The 18,604-nt window shown below is 41.2% G+C and overlaps 1 pseudogene; it reads left to right on the top strand.

Moving 5' to 3' along the window:
• On the top strand, positions 1-11,540 carry LOC137145677 (cytochrome P450 2J4-like; annotated as a pseudogene).
• The last annotated feature ends 7,064 nt before the right edge of the window (positions 11,541-18,604 follow it).

Raw genomic sequence — 18,604 nt, 5'->3', positions numbered from 1 at the left:
ATGGCCCCAGGCATTATGTTCTCAAGCGGTCACACCTGGAAGCAGCAGAAGCACTTTGGGCTGATGACGCTGCGGAACCTGGGCCCGGGCAAGAAAGTCCTGGAGCACCAAGTACAAGAGGAGGCCCGTCACCTGGTGGGGTACTTTGAGAGCATGAAAGGTACGTCACTGCTAAGGTGGTTTTTAACTACTACCATGTTTCCAGTATGTGAACTAATCTGTGCAATTGTAAGACCAGGCTGGCTCCCTCTGCTCCAGAATGGAGCATCTGTAATTCTTGGGGCCATATCATTGAATAAGTGGAGTGGAATACAAGTCTACAGAGACAGCTGAGTCTCAGTAACATGTATTTTATTACCAACATGAAGATTTCGCGCTCAGAAGAGCTACATATAAAACCCCAGGGTTGGGAGCTAGGACTGAGGCTTTAGGGTCCCCATTCGTCAATGTCATTTATTAATTATTTATTTATTGGCAGCTCTGTGGCACTCCTCACCGAAGTCTCAGAGTAAATAGGTAACAGTAATGAATGAAGTGTCGCGGTATCCCTTACCTTGCTAAAGTTAGGGAAATTGAGATAGAGGGAAGTTAAATGACTTGTCCCAGGCCACAAAACCACATGACTTGAGAAACAGCTCAAGCCCAGAGCAACTCAGTTCCATTGTAAAACGAATGCCAGTAGTTGTACTGACCAGAGAGAAGTGCTTGGCTACAAACTGGGGGAATAGAAGAAAATCAATATAGGCTTTATTTACAGTAGTTATTTGTATTCACTTACAAGACAGCGAGTTAGATACTGACTAGCGTGCAAAAACTGTATAGGAAATGCAGCAGGAATTGCATACTCAGGAAAAGGTCTCACACGACCCGGGACGCTGGAACCTATTTTAATGGAAGGGGGAATGTTGATCTGATTGTGCCATTGGCTAATGGATTGTACTTGTAAATTTTCTTCTTTATAGTTTTTTCTATTGTTCTGGAGTAAGCTGTGGGCAAGTCAAAGAAAAAGGGGGTGGGTTCTTCGATAGTCAGGTTATTCCTGGCTGCTTGAATGGTTCACTTACATGGGTTTATTTTTCCATGCCCCTGTGTTCTGTCTGACATTCTGCGATGCATCTTAAAAAATAAATAAATAAATAAATAAGTTACTTTACAATCCATATAATGGAATCTATCTGTGAGCACGAGGGCTGGGGAGAATCTGTTGAACAATTTGCCCTTTTCTGAGCAAGCTGCTTTCTGGCTGGCTGTAGTTTTATTTCTTTATATGTATTTTTGTTGTTGAATTTTGATCTCTCTTCCAACAATGTAACTGGCATAGATGGCCTTGGGGATAGTGTGCCATTCTTACCTACCCCACTAGATAGAGAAGCAATAACAGGAAGTATTAATAGTGAACGCTAATCACTTTGTTTGCAGGAAAATCTCTGGATCCTTCTGTTTCCATTGTCCATGCTGTCTCAAATGTGATTTGTGCTGTGGTTTTTGGACATCGCTTCTCCTTAGAGGATGAAACCTTCCACTAACTGATTGAAGCCTTTGATTGTATAGTGGCTTTTGGGAACAGTTTCTATTTTTATGTGAGCAAATAATCTCGATTGTTTTTTTGAAATGTAAAATGAAAAATGCAGGTTTTGAGAGAGGTTTTACTGTGAACATGATAATTTAAAGAACTCACCAGTACCTGGAATTACTAGAGTTTGTAATAGAACACCCTGAGACTGGGGCTGATTCAAGCGTGGGACTGATGCTGTTTGTTAAAATTTCACAGTATAGGCAATATGTTTATGATGCTGAACTCTCATGTGCTGGAAACATTGCTATTATTAAGATGTAACACAGCAAAGTCTGTTTAATAATGTGATTTGATATTCTGTGTTTAAAGGATAAACATTATTAACATATAATACCTAAGTCAAAAGCATGGGTTTGTGATGGCATGGTGGTCTGAATGCGCAGCATGCTTTAGGATGACAAATAATGGTGTTGAGCGGGCAGATGCTGTAATGATGCCCCTCTGCTGGCTTCTCCTCCTGGTGAATGGGTGGATGGTGTTAGGATTAAGAGTTATGCAATGGAAACAGAACTCCCATGCCACAAGACAATCCATGTCAGGACTCTGAGAATATTTGTGGGAGGATGTGTGTTTATAGTGTAGCTTCCACATAAGCAAGTGAGCCGATGAATTTTGACCTAGTGGCGTAACTGAAGCCAGTGGGATGAGTCTCTTAACTAGAGGGATACTATATAATCCGTGCAGAAGAGAGAGAAGGAGAATAAAAAGTGAAGGATGGCACTATACACAATGTCAAAAGTGTTTGATCAGTCAGTGAGATATAACTTGATACTGAAGCATGTGAAATAGTTTAGGTGAACTTAGAAAGAATGGAGACACAATGGGGAATCTATGTGGTTGTATTGTCTATTTGTAGATCATAAAGTCCTCTGTACTTCATGTAGCCTGTAGACATTACATGTTTGGCTATTTTGTGACCCAGCAGATGTCTGAGTAAAGTCCTCTGTGAACATAGTGTTCTGTGGTTTTAAGTAATGTTAAAGTTGATTCAGGAATTTTTCATTTTCAGTCTAGCAAATGTGCCAGGGAGATATCAACCTGGTGCTACTTCTTACTGATAAGGGAGGAATTGACTGAAAACCTGAGAATAGGGAAGTTTCATACTTGTGATCGTGAGCTACTTGAATACAGGAGAGTAAGGAAGAGGGCTACGGATGAACTCTTTATAGATTTCATGGACTGTCACCTCCCATTCTGTTATCTGTGCATCAATTTTGACGTATCTATAGCATGAATATTTTACATTGGGCTCTGAAAGCTTTGTATAAATATGTAGGGACACCAAAGATTCTTAAATATATTGAGTCTACGCTGAACCGTATTGGCCAGATTTTGCTGTGCCTTTCACTCTGTGCAACCCCATCGAAGTCAAAGCAGAAGTTGACCCATATGTCACTTTTTTTAATAAGCCATTGAGACAGGTGAAAAAGGTCCATGATTCTGCTATTGAGGGCTGGGTCTTGCTCTCTGAGTGACTTAATGTGATTATGTTAGCATTGTCATGACCATTCTAATCCAGGTAGTGTTTGAGCTGGAATTAGTCTATAATTCGGAGATATCACTTATTAAACACAGGTATAGAAATCATGCACCATACGGACTCTCAGTCCCAAAATGTAAATGTTATGTACCCAATGCTATTTTTCTATATGACGCTGAAATGTACTCATTGGCATAATAGTCACTGATTCCATTACCAAAATATCCACAGTGAGATCTATCGTTACCTTTCTAATGTCAAGTAACTCTCGGCACCTTCCTTTTGTCTCTTCCACAGCTGTTTGAAATTCTCCCTCAGCTTATGTATCATCTCCCAGGACCTCAACAGAAGGCAAACTCTTGCTGTGAGTTTGTGCACTCTTTCATATGGAAAGAGATCAGAAGCCACAAGGAGAGAGGAACACCAGCCGAACCACAGGATTTCATTGACTTCTACCTGGCTCAGATAGCCAAAGTGAGTATGTTACTTCAGCTCCTCTGAAACTCATTTAAACCTCCCACGGTCACCTGTACACAAAGACACCTGTAAAGAGATGCTGCAGATTTAAATGGAAAATATCCCGCCTGGTTTTTTGGATTTAAAGATGAACTTTAAGGATTATTTTTAAAAACTGCGAATCAAGATATAAAATAGCTAAAGCTGAACGGTGCTACAGGCTGGAACTCTTCCTGTGAGATAATCCTGATGCCAAGAGTCAAGCAGGGTTCACAGAGGGATTAGAGGGGAATGTCCCCAGTTATGCTAGACTAGATAAAATAAATTGTGTTTTTAAGGGCTATAAGACCCCATTGTTCAGGGCATAAGACAACTAGTGAGTGATAGGAGTTAGGTAGGAACTTCCTCTATGGCCAATTTGTTCCATGCTTTTCCACTCTGGAGTTTCTTGGTCTGTGCCTTGATAAATGTGGTGGCCACTTGTGGAGACAGGATATTGGATTGGATGGATTAGAGTCTAAGCAGTAAAGCCAATTCCTGTGGTCTTGTTCTGTTCCTGGCTCCCAAGAGTAAAACTGCTACTTCATTCATTTTTTTTCTTTTATAAACAGTCACAGTCTATGTTATATTTACCAGCTGCAACTCAGCAAGACTCCACTAGGCAGCTTTACAAATTTGACTCTCTGCAGTTCAGTACAGTGCTGAATGGGTTTTTAACGGGCTTACATGTTTTGTTTGCATAAAGTATAGTTGATATAAACATCAAGGGGCAGTAAGATGGGACGGCTGATTTGTTAGCATATTGTCTAAACTAAAGAAATATATTTTTAATTTATCACAAAGACAAAAATATTTTACATTAGTATGTGGAAAGGTGCTGAGGGGTTAAGAGAAGTACATTTTTAATATTTATTTAAATCTAAAACATAAAATATTGCTAAATGGTATAAAATTATATTCCATTATATTAAATGTAAAATTAACCATTAAAATCATGAGTCCACATGAAAAACATTTTAATGTTCAAACTCTTTCTTTTCCAACTACATTTACGACTTGTGTTTTCTTCTCTGACAAACAGGCAGACTTAAAAATAACAACACTTAGCACTTACATAATGAGGCATACCTTCAAAGCACCCTACAAAGATTTGCTAATAAATCTTAAAGCATTCCTGCGAGTCTGCTAATATTAGCTCTTTTATTTTATAGACAGGGAAACTGAGGCTAGGAGTTAAATTGAATTGGCCAGGGTTAGTCAGTCAGTTTGAAGATTAAACAGTGTTTCTGGGGCACTGCTCACTGTAACATCTAAGAATTAAATGCATTAATTATGATTCACATACCATTGTGCTCAGCAGAGTTCCCAGATGGTTCTATTGTTCATCTCCTCCATCAGCTTTTCTTGCTGTTTAGTGTATGCGAGCACTGGAAATTCTTTGCCTTTGTTTATTGTGAAAAGAACTTTAAAAATTATTTTAATGTAAAACAGGTGTTTTTTTGCATCATGTTATGAAGATAGTTGGGTTTGGGCTCAGTTTTCCTTCCTTCTTACTAGTAAGACTCCTTGAGTGAAGTTACTTTATCTCTGGCTGTCATGAACTTATTACTGGGTGCTGTTAGGAGCATCGTTGTTGGGAATGTCACTGTTTTTGTGGGTTATAAATAGAGAGATGAGAGATCCCTGTCAGGCTAATATTGTTTATGAGCCTCCAAAGAGTGGGCATTTGCACTGATAATACTCAAAAGAGAAAGAGGAGTTACTTACCTGTAATTTTCAAGTAGATTATCAGTACAGATCCACACAAAGGGCCTCCTTTATTACACAACCTTAATTCATCTCCAAAGCACCATCTATCATGAGTACTGAATGAGGTAAAGGTCATATGTAAAAATTGTATTTGATCATGTAATCAATGATGTATCATAGTGCATATGCACAAAAGGGCCAAATTCAAATTGTACAGACCATCTTAATTCTGGCATTTTCCAGCTTTTCGGTGCTTGACTTTGCAACCTTAATAATGTTCTTGTAATGTAATTTTTTGTGCATACAAAATATATATATTTTGTATAATAGTGTGTGCGTGTTTATGTAATTAAGAACAATACAAATATAGTGCCTGCCTTAAAGATCTTACAGCCTTGGTTAATGACAGTATGCAACATCTAGATGAAACAAACAAATGGGCAGGGGTGGGACAGAAGGCAGGTGAGATAAAAACACGAAGGGTGTTTTTTTGGCTGGATTAGCTCTGTGCATAATGTTAAAAGCTAGGCATGTGGTGAGCTACACTATGTAATGAGTTTAACAGGCAGAATAGTAAGTGGATATACAAATTTACCAGTTTTGGAAGAACAAGTAACATGACCACATGAATAATACTGGAGCAAATTCTCTATATTTATTCAATAAAATATTTGCAACTGTCTTTGTATTATTTTATGACCTCTATTGTCTAATTCTTTTAGAAGTGTTTTTGTTATGTAATATTATACAGTGCATGTTTCAGTGATGTAGGTGTGTTAATTGTTACATAGTCCTACTTTGTGCTTTAACTTCATCTTTCTCATTGAGATCTGCAGACTAAAGATGACCCCACCTCTACATATGATGAGGACAACATGAATCAGTCTATTTTTGTTCTCTTTCTGGCCGGCACAGAGACCACAACCACCACTCTGCGTTGGGCACTGCTTTGTATGGCGGCTTATCTCGACATCCAAGGTGAGGCAGGGACACACAAATCCTGTATAAAAATTGGCAATTCTGCACATTTTGGGGGGAAAAAAGTTCAAGTTCTAAAGTTACTTGTTAGCACGTGCTGAATTAAATGAGTTACAGTCAGAGATGCAGCTTTGATTTCAGGGCAGTCATTCTCTGGGGACATATTTCACTTGTATTGATTGTTGTCTCAGTGTTCAATCTTGTACCGACACAGAGGAAGACACAGTCTTTGCCTCAATGCTCTGTCTAAATCTAATACAGGCATAATGTTGTGATATGGTGGCTGAAGGTGCTCAAAATAAAATGGGAGTTTGTCCTCTGCAGTAAAGTCAGAGTAAATCATCCTGTTCAGTGACCTCTCAGAAAAGTATAACTTGAAAGATAGGGATCTCCTTTGCTGGGTAGCAGAAATAGTATTCTCTTTCATAATAACATTAATAGCGACATGCGAGATGATTACAGGAAGAGAAGAAGGGGACAAAGAGAAGGTAAAAGGAAGACTGGAAGACCGAGGGGGTGAGGTATAGTTGCATAGGATTTGCATAGAATTCTGATAGATTAAATATGATGTTAACAGGCCAAGACTTGGCATTAGTAGTACCTATTACAGGTAGTAATATGGGCAGGTAGTACCTATCACAGGTAGTATATGGGCAGGTAGTAGCTATTACAATTAAGGATGCAAAAGAGGTTATACACTGGAGTAACTTTTGTGCACTGATTGCAATCTCTCCCCAGATTCACACTGATCTTCCCTCTTCCCCTCAGCTTGGAGATCTAAAGCATGCTCCATGATTCAGAGAGGAATTGAGAGAGAGAGAGTTGAGTGAGGGGGAGGTTTTTGTACCCTTGATTCTGGAATGCTGGAGCAGAGGGACAAGCACGTGCTTTTTCCAGTTTTAACTGAACTTCAAAAATTAATCTCAGGTTAATTATTACTTAGTTACTTTTCTAAACCTAAAATTTGAGCCTAAACTACCTCTGAGTATCCCTTTCACATTTGTAAGCTGAATAAAATCTTGCGTTAGCTAGTGCTCAGTAGTTGGTAGGTAATATTATCTTCTTCTCAGAGTATATTCCTGCAATCAGAGTTTTGCAATGGTGAATGCCTTTCTTGCAGTCTGAATGTGTTGTTACTCTGTCTCCTGCTGGGGCAGAAGAGATCCCTTGATTGTGTCACTGAATTAATTTCTTAATAAACAGTTATTGTTTTATTTCCAGTTCACTCTCAGAGACTAACTATAAATACAACAAGACTAATTTTATGAATGATCCCCAAATCAGCTATCCCTGATGGGAAATGGGCAGATGGTAGGACTTCACTGCCTCTTAGTGTCTGTTTAAAGGAACAATCTGCACATGCAGCCCAGAAGCAAATGAAAGGCCATGAAAGGTTATAATTAAGTCATTTGTCCTAGAATTTGAAAATATTCTTATTCTTTATTTACTTTTATGTTTTAAAATAATTAAAATTCTTTTAATTATTTACTGTATTTTATTCTTATCACAATATTAATCCAAAAGGGAAATTAAAGTGCCCATAATAAATACACAAGGTCCAGAATATGTGCTGTTCTTCCATCTCTAAATCTTGAATGCTTTTCCTTAGAGAAAGTTCAGAAGGAGCTGGATGCTGTGCTGGGTCCCTTCCAATTAATCTGCTACGAGGATCGAAAGAAACTGCCCTATACCAATGCTGTGATTCATGAGATCCAGCGTTACTGTAGCATTATTTTAATTGCGGTCCCCAGAGAAAGTGGGAAGGACACAACGCTGCAGGGGTTTCCCATTCCAAAGGTACAAAGATATTGTTCACTTTGATATGCTCTTCTTCCCATGTAATATCTGTGATATAGGTATAGACGCTGCACGTTTTTAACCCCCTTCTCCCACTGAAGGAGTGGAGTGCTCCAGGAAGCCATGTCAACTCATGGTTCCAAATATACTACTGTCTCTCTCTTGTGTTCCTTTTTAAAGTTTCTTATGGATTCAGGGAAGCATCCATATTAAGGGCACACACTTAAGTCCATTAACTTAAATGGAACTTTAAGCATCCATTTTAGTTAAGCACACAGTTAAATGATCTCCTGAAGAAGATGGACTTAAGTGCGTTTCTGAATTGGCCCCAAATGTTCTTATTTAGCAAATGCCTAAACAGCCCAACACTTGTCATTGTCTTTAAAGCTTAAATATTAGAAGTAAAAGTGGGCTTCATGTCATTGGTGTCACAAATGTTATCACTTTTCTGCAGCGTGGCCACTGTCAGAAGCAAGCTTGGAAATGACAGTCTGATATAAACGTTTTAATGTCTGGTATCCCCTGAATTACTCCTGGGTAGAGAGGCATGTCACTGTGTGACTAGAGCTGGTCAAACCATTTCATGACAATCTTTGAAATTTCGACTTTGTTCCCATTTTGCAGGGCACCATTGTTTTATTTTTGTTCGTTCATTTTGAAAAACATTTTTGCAAAATGCTTTTCCAACAGCTTTGAATTTTCAACTTTGCAAAAGTTGCAGAACGTCAGAAGGAAAAATGAAACTTCTGCAAGTCTGGTCCGGTATAACTTCTTTAAATGTGGAGAAGTTTTAAAAAGTTGCAGAGTGGCAAATGGAACGAAACAAAACTCTTGACGTTATCCCTTCTATGACATTCAGTGGCAGAAAGGATAAGGGGGGGACGGGGGAGAAAAGGCTAAAAACCCTGAAATTTCAAAAATTTTGTTTTTGATGAAAAACTGAAACATTTTGAAAAAGTGAAGGCTTCAAATGAAAATTTTGGATTTTGACAAATTGGCCATTTTACATGAAAAAAATGTGACGAATTCTACACATGACCTTCTGTACAATGCAATAAATTAGAACTGAAATTTGTCTGTGTCCCGCTCCCTATTGACATATCTGATGGAGAGAGATTCAGGGCTTGTCTACATGGCATGATAGCCTCCACTAGAGTGGAATAAATTCTACTCCACACTAGGTGTGTCGTGCAATAAGTGGCCCATGTAGACCCTATGGTGTGCACTAGAAGTTCCCTTGTGCATGCTAATGTCTTCCCATTTCAAACCGCACTACATTAATGTGCTCTAGGGAACTTTTAGTGTGTGCTAGCGGGATCCGGACCCACCTACAATTAGCATGTGACACGTTGGTGAAGACAAGAAATGACATCCCACTAACTCACCATGTCGACCAGCCCTAGGAGAACTGAACCAATGGCTTCTTCCTTGCAGGGCACCCTCATTCTGCCAAATTTAGACTCTGTCCTGTTGGACCCTGAGAAATGGGAGTCTCCTCGACAGTTCAGCCCAAGTCACTTCTTGGATAAGGATGGAAATTTTGTGAGCAGAGCAGCTTTCTTACCATTCTCCACAGGTAAATGGATTAACACTCCTTTGAGTAGTGTCCCAATGGGTGCACCACTTTAGGTGTGCTTGCGCCCCCTGCGCCTTTGACTGGAGATTTTTTTACAGCAGTGTGCTTAGGCTCAGGCACGCGTGTTAGTCAGTCTTGTGCTCTGTGCCATTGTTCTATGGCACTGCGCGCACAAACTGCCCTCAGTTCCTTCTCAACTGCCTCAGCCTGAGACGGAGCCTTTGCAATTGTCTATGTTGAGTTTTACCTCAACTGTGTCCCCTTAGCTCTTTTAGTAGTTAGTTTATTATAGTGTTTCTTAGTAGTAGTTAGTACGTAGAAGTAGTTTAAAAAAACTTTACATTAAAAAAAAAATATATAGATAGTTTTTACTTTGCCGGGAGGGTATGCCTGGTTCTCCCAGTTTCAAGCGTTGCCTATCATGCCGCGAGGCAATCTCAGTGAACAACAGACCCATCCAGTGCATCTGTTGCCTTGGGGAACCTCAGATTTCCTAAAAGTGCAACTTCGGCCTGACATTAAAATCTAGAGCCAGAAAAAACAGGGAGATCAAACTTTGTCTTCTCATGATGGAGAGTTCGCTCTGCCTGGCTTCTGACTCAGGCTGGGGGGCCCCCTCCAGTCCCCATCTGCTGATCTCTGAGTAAGTCTACTGCCTCCACTGTGTCTGAGCTGCACTCCTGGAGGGCATCTAAGAGGCAGACTGAAGATTTCTCTCATAAGACTACCACATACTGTCTCTGGAGTTCTCCGGGTAGGGAATCTACATCAAAAAAGTTGTGGTCTCTGATGACTCCAGCACCCATTGCTCTCCGACCAGGTACCCATGAGGCTGCTGGTTCCTCAAGTACCGAATACAGATGGGACCTGCAAGAGTTTACTAAAGGGTCTTATTTGGATAAAGTGTTGGATTTTGGAATAGGTGAAACTGAATTATGCATCAGTGGCCTTTAAAGACTGAAAAGTAAAGTATGAAACCCTCCTGATCAGTTTCTATGGTGTCCCGTCTCCCTACTGTAACCATGGATGAGATCTTTCAAGGCAGAGGCGTTACCAGTTTGTATTGTTCAGTCAGTTAGTCCCAAGAGAAAGTTACAAATTCAGCAGAAATACCTTTGCTATCTGGTGAGAATGAACAATGTTGCATCTGAGGAGGGCATGCAAGTTAGAAGATGGCCTGTGGAGATTGAAATCATGACCACGTATACAGAGGAAGTATTTATTCAGCTGCTAGAGCTTCACATTGTGAATATGCCTTTGTGTAACAGAAGATTTGGGTTAAAATCAAGCAGTGCTGAAAGTGCCTGGAAATATATAGCAGAATAAGACAAACTTGCAGATCTTCATAATTGAAGGGCACTACCGTTTGTGGTTGCTGTTGACACTTCCAGCTTCTGACTGGACAGCAACATCCTATTGAATATGATAGTCTCTCCCAACTCAAGCAGCTGAGCCCTCCACGCATTCTCCATAATGATCAGCTTGCCAGCGTTGCACAGATAAGTCCATCGAGGTCATTAGAAAACCACCTTTTCACAGTGTCTTCGTTTGTGATTGTAGCCACATAAGCGCCTATGATAGCTGCAAAGTTCTTGCTAGTGAGTGCGAGGTGTAGTGATATCAAGGAGTCACTTTGCTTTCTGGTGAGACTGAGCAATCTTGCTTCTAAAAAGTATCTGCACGTTGGAAGAGGGCATGTGGAGACTGAAATCCTTGGGTACTTGCTGTCCTTCCCCTTCTCTTCTTCAGGGCCCCGTGTGTGTTTGGGGGAGCAGCTGGCAAGAATTGAGCTCTTCATTTTCTTCACCAACCTGCTGCGAGCGTTCACATTCACCCTCCCAAAGGGAGTGAAGGAAATCAACACGAAGCTTGTTTTGGGGAGCACAATGCAGCCCCATCCATATAAGCTCAGTGTTGTTCCTCGTTAGACTGGAGTGCATCACAGATCAGGAGAAGAACCATTCATCATAATTGCTTGCTACCATACATGTCCTCCTTACATCTCTTATTCTTTTTCTCCTCCTGGTGTCAGTGTCAGTCTGTCCCAGTGACAGACATTATCTCAAGCAGTTAGACCCTGGGAAATGCACCTGGGAAATGCACCTGAACAGTGCAACTGTTTCATCTTTGTCCTATGCTCAGAAAGTCTTTGTAAATGTCTTCCTGATGTGCTACAAATTAAAAAATTATAGCAAAGAATTATAGCGTCTGACTTTACTTCTCACTGACCTGAAATCTGACAACTGGGAGGAAGAATTTCAAGAGGTAGATGCTATCATTTATTATAATATAGAGGTGACAGGGTTTTAAAATAATAAATCCTGTAATTCATGTATGTGAACTGTGAATTGAGGTTCAATCTGTGAAGATCTGTGTACTGCTACTATAAATCTGCTGCAGAAAATCAGTAGGCGGTGGTGCCGGGAATTGAGGAAGGTTCTAAGCAGAAGCTCTGCAGTGAAGCAGAGAGACTGAGAGAGGTTTTAGGGATAATACCATTTTCCTTATTCTAGCAATGTTCAGTGTCAGTAAATAGCAGCTCTCCGTGTGACTCTTCACCACTGTCATCTGACAGCCCCAGTGCAGGGGCTTACCCACAGTTATGAGAGGACAGTCCTGCTGTAGGGGTGAAAATGGGGATGGCCAATCTGAATGGGTGGGGCGAGCCTCTCCCATAATGAAGAAATGGTGGGGCTACTGCAGTGAGAGGGAAACATATGTACAATGGCAGGCAGAGAGTGAAAGGCAGAAAGATGACAAAATGGCTCATCTCTATGGGCCAACATTTTGGCAACTCTAGCAGAACATTTCTGTCTAATGCCTGCTCATCTGACCAGGAGTGCTTGTTTCCCATCTTTCATTCATCCATTCCAGTGTCTGCTTCATGCATCACTCTCTGATTTACTTCTTGGATGCTTCTGGACCAGTTGTCAGCTGGTGTCAATCACCATACACCTGTTGGCTCAGTGGAGTACTGCCAATGGACACCAGTAGAGAACCTGGCCCTCCATCCGTCTGAGGTTTTAATAAGGCACCAATCACCGTGGTGCCTAAGTGCTGGCTGAGCCTGATGTTCAGTCCTTCACTAGTGTTGTTATTGTCTGCAGTGACTGATACTTCTGAGAGAGAATCTGGAATAAGTTTCTTTTCCTGTGCGATGCACAATGTGGATGTGGTGCCTCTGCCAGGGAGGGATTGTTTTCAGTGGATAGTGTTGCAGGCAGTGGCGTCTTCAAGACTGATTACATTATCCGTATCGTTTTTTAATTTATTATTTGTTAGGCATCTCCGGCTCAGTCAGTAGGGACCTGGATACTTGCTATGATTTTAGTACCACATTTAATCTCCCCAGGGTGTCAAGTTTCTCTCTCCTAAAAAAATAAATAAAATGTTTTGATGCTGCCTACTACTGTATGCTGGATAAAACTTTCCTGAGTTAAGAAAGGGATCTCTTAAATTCCGAGACTGAAATGACAGGGACTCCGGGGGGTATGCCTTTGAACTGATCAGCTTTTGGCACTTGGCTAACCGTGTGTGAATGTATCCACAAAACACTTTCGCCCCCAGAGCCTCCCACTGCAAATGCACTTTTGTGTAACAGAATAATTGAGTGAAAGTTAAGCAACCCTGAAGGTCCCTGGAAATATACAGCAGAATTGGTGTTAAGCACACTGATTTCCATGATTGAAGGCTTTCCCTCTTTGTAACTAGTATTCAGCCATTGCTGTTCCCATTTCCAGCTTCATGCTGGACAGTAACACTCCAATGAATACAACAGTTTTCCCAACTTAAGCAGTGAAACTATCACTCGGTCACCATAACGAACAGCTTGTTGGTATAGCACTGATAAAGTCAACGAGACCATTAGAAAACCATCTTTTCACATGATCTTCATTTGTGAATATTGATATGTAAAAAACCTATGATAGTTGCAAAATTCTTTCCAGTGAGAAGGAAATGGACTGATATCAGGGAGTCACTTATTTATTTCTAAATGCTTCCAGACTTATCAACAAGCATTGCACAATACTGCCATTACTCACGCATTCTTGGGTGGGGCACAGTCAAGTTCAGACTCGTGTCTCATCTTGATTGAAGATGGTTGTACCTTCAACTGCAGTTCAGGATTGGACTCCCTGTTAATTTTCCCCTCAGTTTTGTCCTTCTGTGTCTTTTGCTAGTTTTAAAAACTTGCATTGTCAAAAGTAACTCTTTGATTCCTGTTGCAAACTTTGCTAGTTGCTCATAGGATCCAGAATTCTGAAATCCAAATTGAAAGTGGAATATACACAAGAGTCAAGTGGAATCCTTAATGAGATTAGATATTGCAAATAGCCTAAAATAGTGCTCATACTCTGGATTTATTTTGAAACTCTAGCATGTTTTTTACTTCGTATTAAGCAGCAGATGTTCTTGTAACTGTTTATTACTAAAATGGAGATTTAACTTTTACCAATGCTTGCCTTAAGCCTTATTTGATGAGATTATTATTGCTATTTTATTATTCATTACCTCTTGGATATAGAGTTTTACTGAACACATAAGGCCAGGTTTTCAAAAAGTCCAAGTTCTCACTGTCGGTTTACAAATGCCTGCAGTTTTCATTTTTGCATGCATATATTGAACATTGGTATGTGCCCGTAGCTGAATCTGGTTATCTGTGTGCAAAATGGTAATTGTTCATGAAAATTTGATATACCATTTGTATATGTAAATATGGGCCTAAATTGTCTGGGAAAAATTGGCCCATTGTTTAAACATGTCCCTGTCCTGCAGCTCTTGCAATCCACATTTACTGAATATGAGTTTCAGTTATAATATAATTGAATGTTTCTTTGCATAAAGATCCACTATGCTTTAATCTGAAAATGTGATAAACACATCATCATGAGCCAAGAGCAGAGCAGTGAATATCTGCCCCTGTTTGGGACACTGGTAGCTTCTAGTGCCTCCAACCATCATATCTTCTCTAACCTTCAATTATGTCAGGAATCCGTGAATACCACTGAAATGCTACTGGGATGCGGGCGAGTCCAGGCAGCTGGATTCCATCATCATAAAAGATTAAAAAAGAAAAAAAGGATAACTTATCTGTACAGTAACTGTTGTTCTTTGAGTGATTGTGCCCATATATATTCCACTGCAGGCGGCTGTGCATAAAGTGCTTGGGTTGGAAATTTTTGCCATCAAGGGCATAAAAGGAGCATGTCCACCACCTCTCTCTTGGTTCCTTCTCACTGCCCATGGCAAGAGCTGGAGTTCCCTGTAGCATTTGCATCAGTTAGCCAGTATTTTATAGCTTTTAGGCTGTACAATTATAGTTACTAGTAGTTAGTTAATTATAGTTCGGCAGTTTCCTGGAGGATTTGGGTATGAAAAATCCCCAGGTTTTAAGCAGTGTGTCACATGCAGAGTTGTTATCCCTGTCACAGATAGGCAGAAGAGCTCCTTGATTTGTCTGGTGCCGATGCACTTACCTAAGGTGCCCTTCACTACACAATCCTTGTGGTCAGCAAGGCCTTTTCCTGCTGGACTCTCTTTTGCTACACCTGATGCCTGCATGGGCACCATCAATCCATCCAGCATAGTTGGTCCATCTCAGGTAGAGTTGTCTCTCCAACCAATATTCCTGGCCCCAATCACTTCATCAGCATTCCAGCCTCCTCAGCCCCCACTTTCTTGGAGTCCAATGTATCTCCTATACCTGGACCACCTAGAAACCAACAGGAATGGCTCCTCCCTATTCTAAAGAGGCCTATATATCTTCTTCGGACTCTGAAAGGGAGGAAACTGTTTCATCTTCAAGATCTTTTAGATTACCTTACAGGTCTTCTACCATTATGAGACCAAAAGACCAGCATTAGTTTTCCTTCAGGGAAGCTCCAATGTGATTTCCCTCGCCGTGGATGGCTCAGACTGTGCGATATCCTCCATGGCCTTACTGGTCTTGGGCTACTCTGACAGACTCTAGACCACCATTACGGTCACTCTCTAGGAGGAAGTCTCCTCCTCCAGTGCAGGAAACATTGTCTGAGCATTCTGCTGCCATCCCTTAGCCCACCGTGATGGACATCAAAGAGAAAGGAGAATTAATGAAGGAACCCTCAGATGTTCCGCCCACCCACCGCCATATTTCTTCATCTTCACCAGATGAAGCTGTCTCTCCAGAGTAAACCTCTCTCCCTCCCCCAAGGACTTCAGTGTTTTTCAGGGCCTCATGAGGAGGGTGGTCCCTTCTCTAGGAATGCAGGCAAATCTTGTGCAAGAGAACCCAGGCAGTCACCCTCCTTGATATTTTACAGAATTCTGCCCCAGGAAGAGTTGCCCTTCCTGCCAGTGAAGCCGTACTGAAGCCAGTGAAAACCCTCTTGCAAACCCTGGCCTCTATATCTCCTTAAGCCAAGCGAGTGGACAGACAATATCAAGTCCCTCAACATGATTTTCACAATTTCTTTACCCATCCAGTTCCTGATTCCTTGGTGGTCACTGCCGCTAAGAAGCGGTCACATCAACCCCATACTAAAACCGATCCAAAGGTTAAAGAATTTAAGAGGCTAGATTTATACATCCAGAAGGTTTATTCCACAACCACACTTCAAATGGGAATCGCTAATTATCAAGCTCTTTTGTCAAAATATAATTTTACATTTCTCTGCAATCTCTAAATTTGCTGACAAGTTGCCAGAGGAATATAAGAAACAGATTTTAGCTTTGATCTCTGTGGGAGATATTACAGTCTGTACATCCCTTCAGGCAGCAATAGATGCTGCTGATATGGCCTTGCATTGCATAACCACTGCAAGCTCCATGAGACGTTCTTCTTGGCTGCAGGCTTCTATCATTCCAAAGGAGCTGCTGACTGACTGACTGACTTTTTTGAGGGGTCTAAATTGTTTTCTGCCTTAGCAGATGATGCTATGCACATACTAAAGGACTCTCCTGCAAGACTTTGTTTGTTAGGTGTTTACGTGCCGGCTACAAAGAAGAAACAGTTTAAGCCATCATCTACTCCAGACCTCTTTCCGACAGAAGTCACAGTATGCTTCCAAGAGAATGTCAAGATCTCCTCGATGTCAACAGCCGTCTTTGTCTACGGAAGGCTCTTCTCACCAGACAACTGCAAACTCAAAGCAATCATTTTGACTCGTCAGCACACTAACAACATTTCCTCCGTTCGGATCATATCCATCCCTCTTGAAAAAGTATCCCATCAGACAAGTGGGTGCTCAGCACAATAAAGGAAGGATATGTTATCCAATATGTTATCCCTCCCTTTTCCCATTCCATCTGCCCCATTCCTTTTCAGGGACCCATCTCATGAGACTTTCAAGAAGTACAGTGTCTTCTGGAATTGGGAATGATAGAAGTTCCTTACCCCCATTCTAGTTCTAAGAAAACTGAATTATTTCATTTAAAAAAAAAAAAACTACAAGTTCAGGATGATCAACCTTGCTTCCACTGTCCTTTCCCTGGAGACTGGAGATTGATATGCTGCCCCCGATTTACAGGATGCATATTTCCAGATGATGATGCATCCATGCTACAATTTGTAGCAGGCAACCACCACTTCTGCAAAGGTTTCATAACTTCAACCTTTCCTGGCTGACCTTCCTTTTATGATCTTCCATAAAGACCAGGTTTCCCATAGGCAACGCCCTAAGTTTATGCCTAAGTTAGTGTCACGTTTCTTTCCGAACCAAACTATTCATTTGCTGGTGTTTTTCCATTCTTCTAAAGCTGAAAAAACACTTCATGCCTTGGATGTTTGTAGAGCTTTTGCATTCTACCTGGACCACACTAGATCCTTCAGGAGTTTTTCCAGGCTTTTTATAGTCTCCATCGAGGGAGTTAAGGGTCAATTAGTGTCAAGTCAGTGAATCTCGCATTGGATTTCTGACTGCATTAAGCTCTGCTACAGTCTTGCTAAAGTCTCTCCTAACGGCTCAGTCCACCAATGCTCAGTCCTTTGTCAGCCTTTCTGGTAAGCCTTTTCCCCACTTGTGGTAAAAGCTGCCTGGGATAAATTAGAGCAGTTCTGATGCTGTGTAGCGTTAGAAGGACCACCACAAAATCATTCCTAACAATGAATATAATGAACAGAGATCTGCCTGTTCTTGGGGCAACTCAGGAAACAACAACAAAAAGCCTGATAGTGCTGGTATCCCGATTCCATAGATGAAATGTGAATATCATCCCCTTTATAGAGCCCCTGAGGGATCCTCATCAGTGAAAAAATCATCCTCTGTTTGTTTGCTGTGGAAGTTTTGTGTTTCCACTTGTGCTTTTCTGGCATTGATCCAATCTACAGCTGGCAAAAATCCATGGGAATATCTTCACCTTGTGGTTTGGAGGGAGCCCTGTGATCATACTGAATGGATTCCAAGCGGTCAAAGATGGCTGACCACTCCCCCTGAAGATGTTTTTGGGAGGGCAGTGACTCCTTTCTATCAAATGGAAAAGGTGAGGTTTGTTTTCTGGAGAAATTAAATGGAAAGGTTGGACATCCACTTTGTGTGACTATTCCTATGTTTTGTAGCCATTGTCTTGGGCAGATCTTAACAGCTAAGTGCTACCTTAAATGAACAGCTGGTTTGACAGGAAAAAAGGGGGGACACTGCCAGTAAAAAGGACGAAAAATAAAAATTCCAAACACACTCCCTCCTTCTCCCTCCTGGGATAGAATGCCCAGGTGAGATCCTGGCCCATGGGTGAGGAGGGGGCTGGGGTCAGCGGTGAAGCTTTGGGAGGGGATGATGGAGTTCAGGGGGGAAATGGGAAGACAAAATTGCTCCCTTTGCCTCTGCCCTCCCTCTTTCAGAATGAAACTCTGGGGTGCATTCTCAGTAAATAGAAAACAGTATCTCCACGTGACTCCTTTTCACTCCAGTCCCCGGCCTCTTTGGTCTCTTTCTCGCACCGGCAGTCTGGTTGTTACCTTCTTCTGTCCTTACTATTGTCCCTCCACCCACACCCGCCTGGTCCCCATTCTCTC

This window comes from Emydura macquarii, unplaced genomic scaffold (genome assembly GCF_026122565.2).
Source record: "Emydura macquarii macquarii isolate MOO-44397 ecotype Brisbane River unplaced genomic scaffold, CSIRO-AGI_Emac_v2 contig_3603, whole genome shotgun sequence".
NCBI lineage: Eukaryota > Metazoa > Chordata > Testudines > Chelidae > Emydura > Emydura macquarii.
Note: the sequence above shows the minus strand (reverse complement) of the source record. Positions and strands in the feature narration are given on the sequence as shown.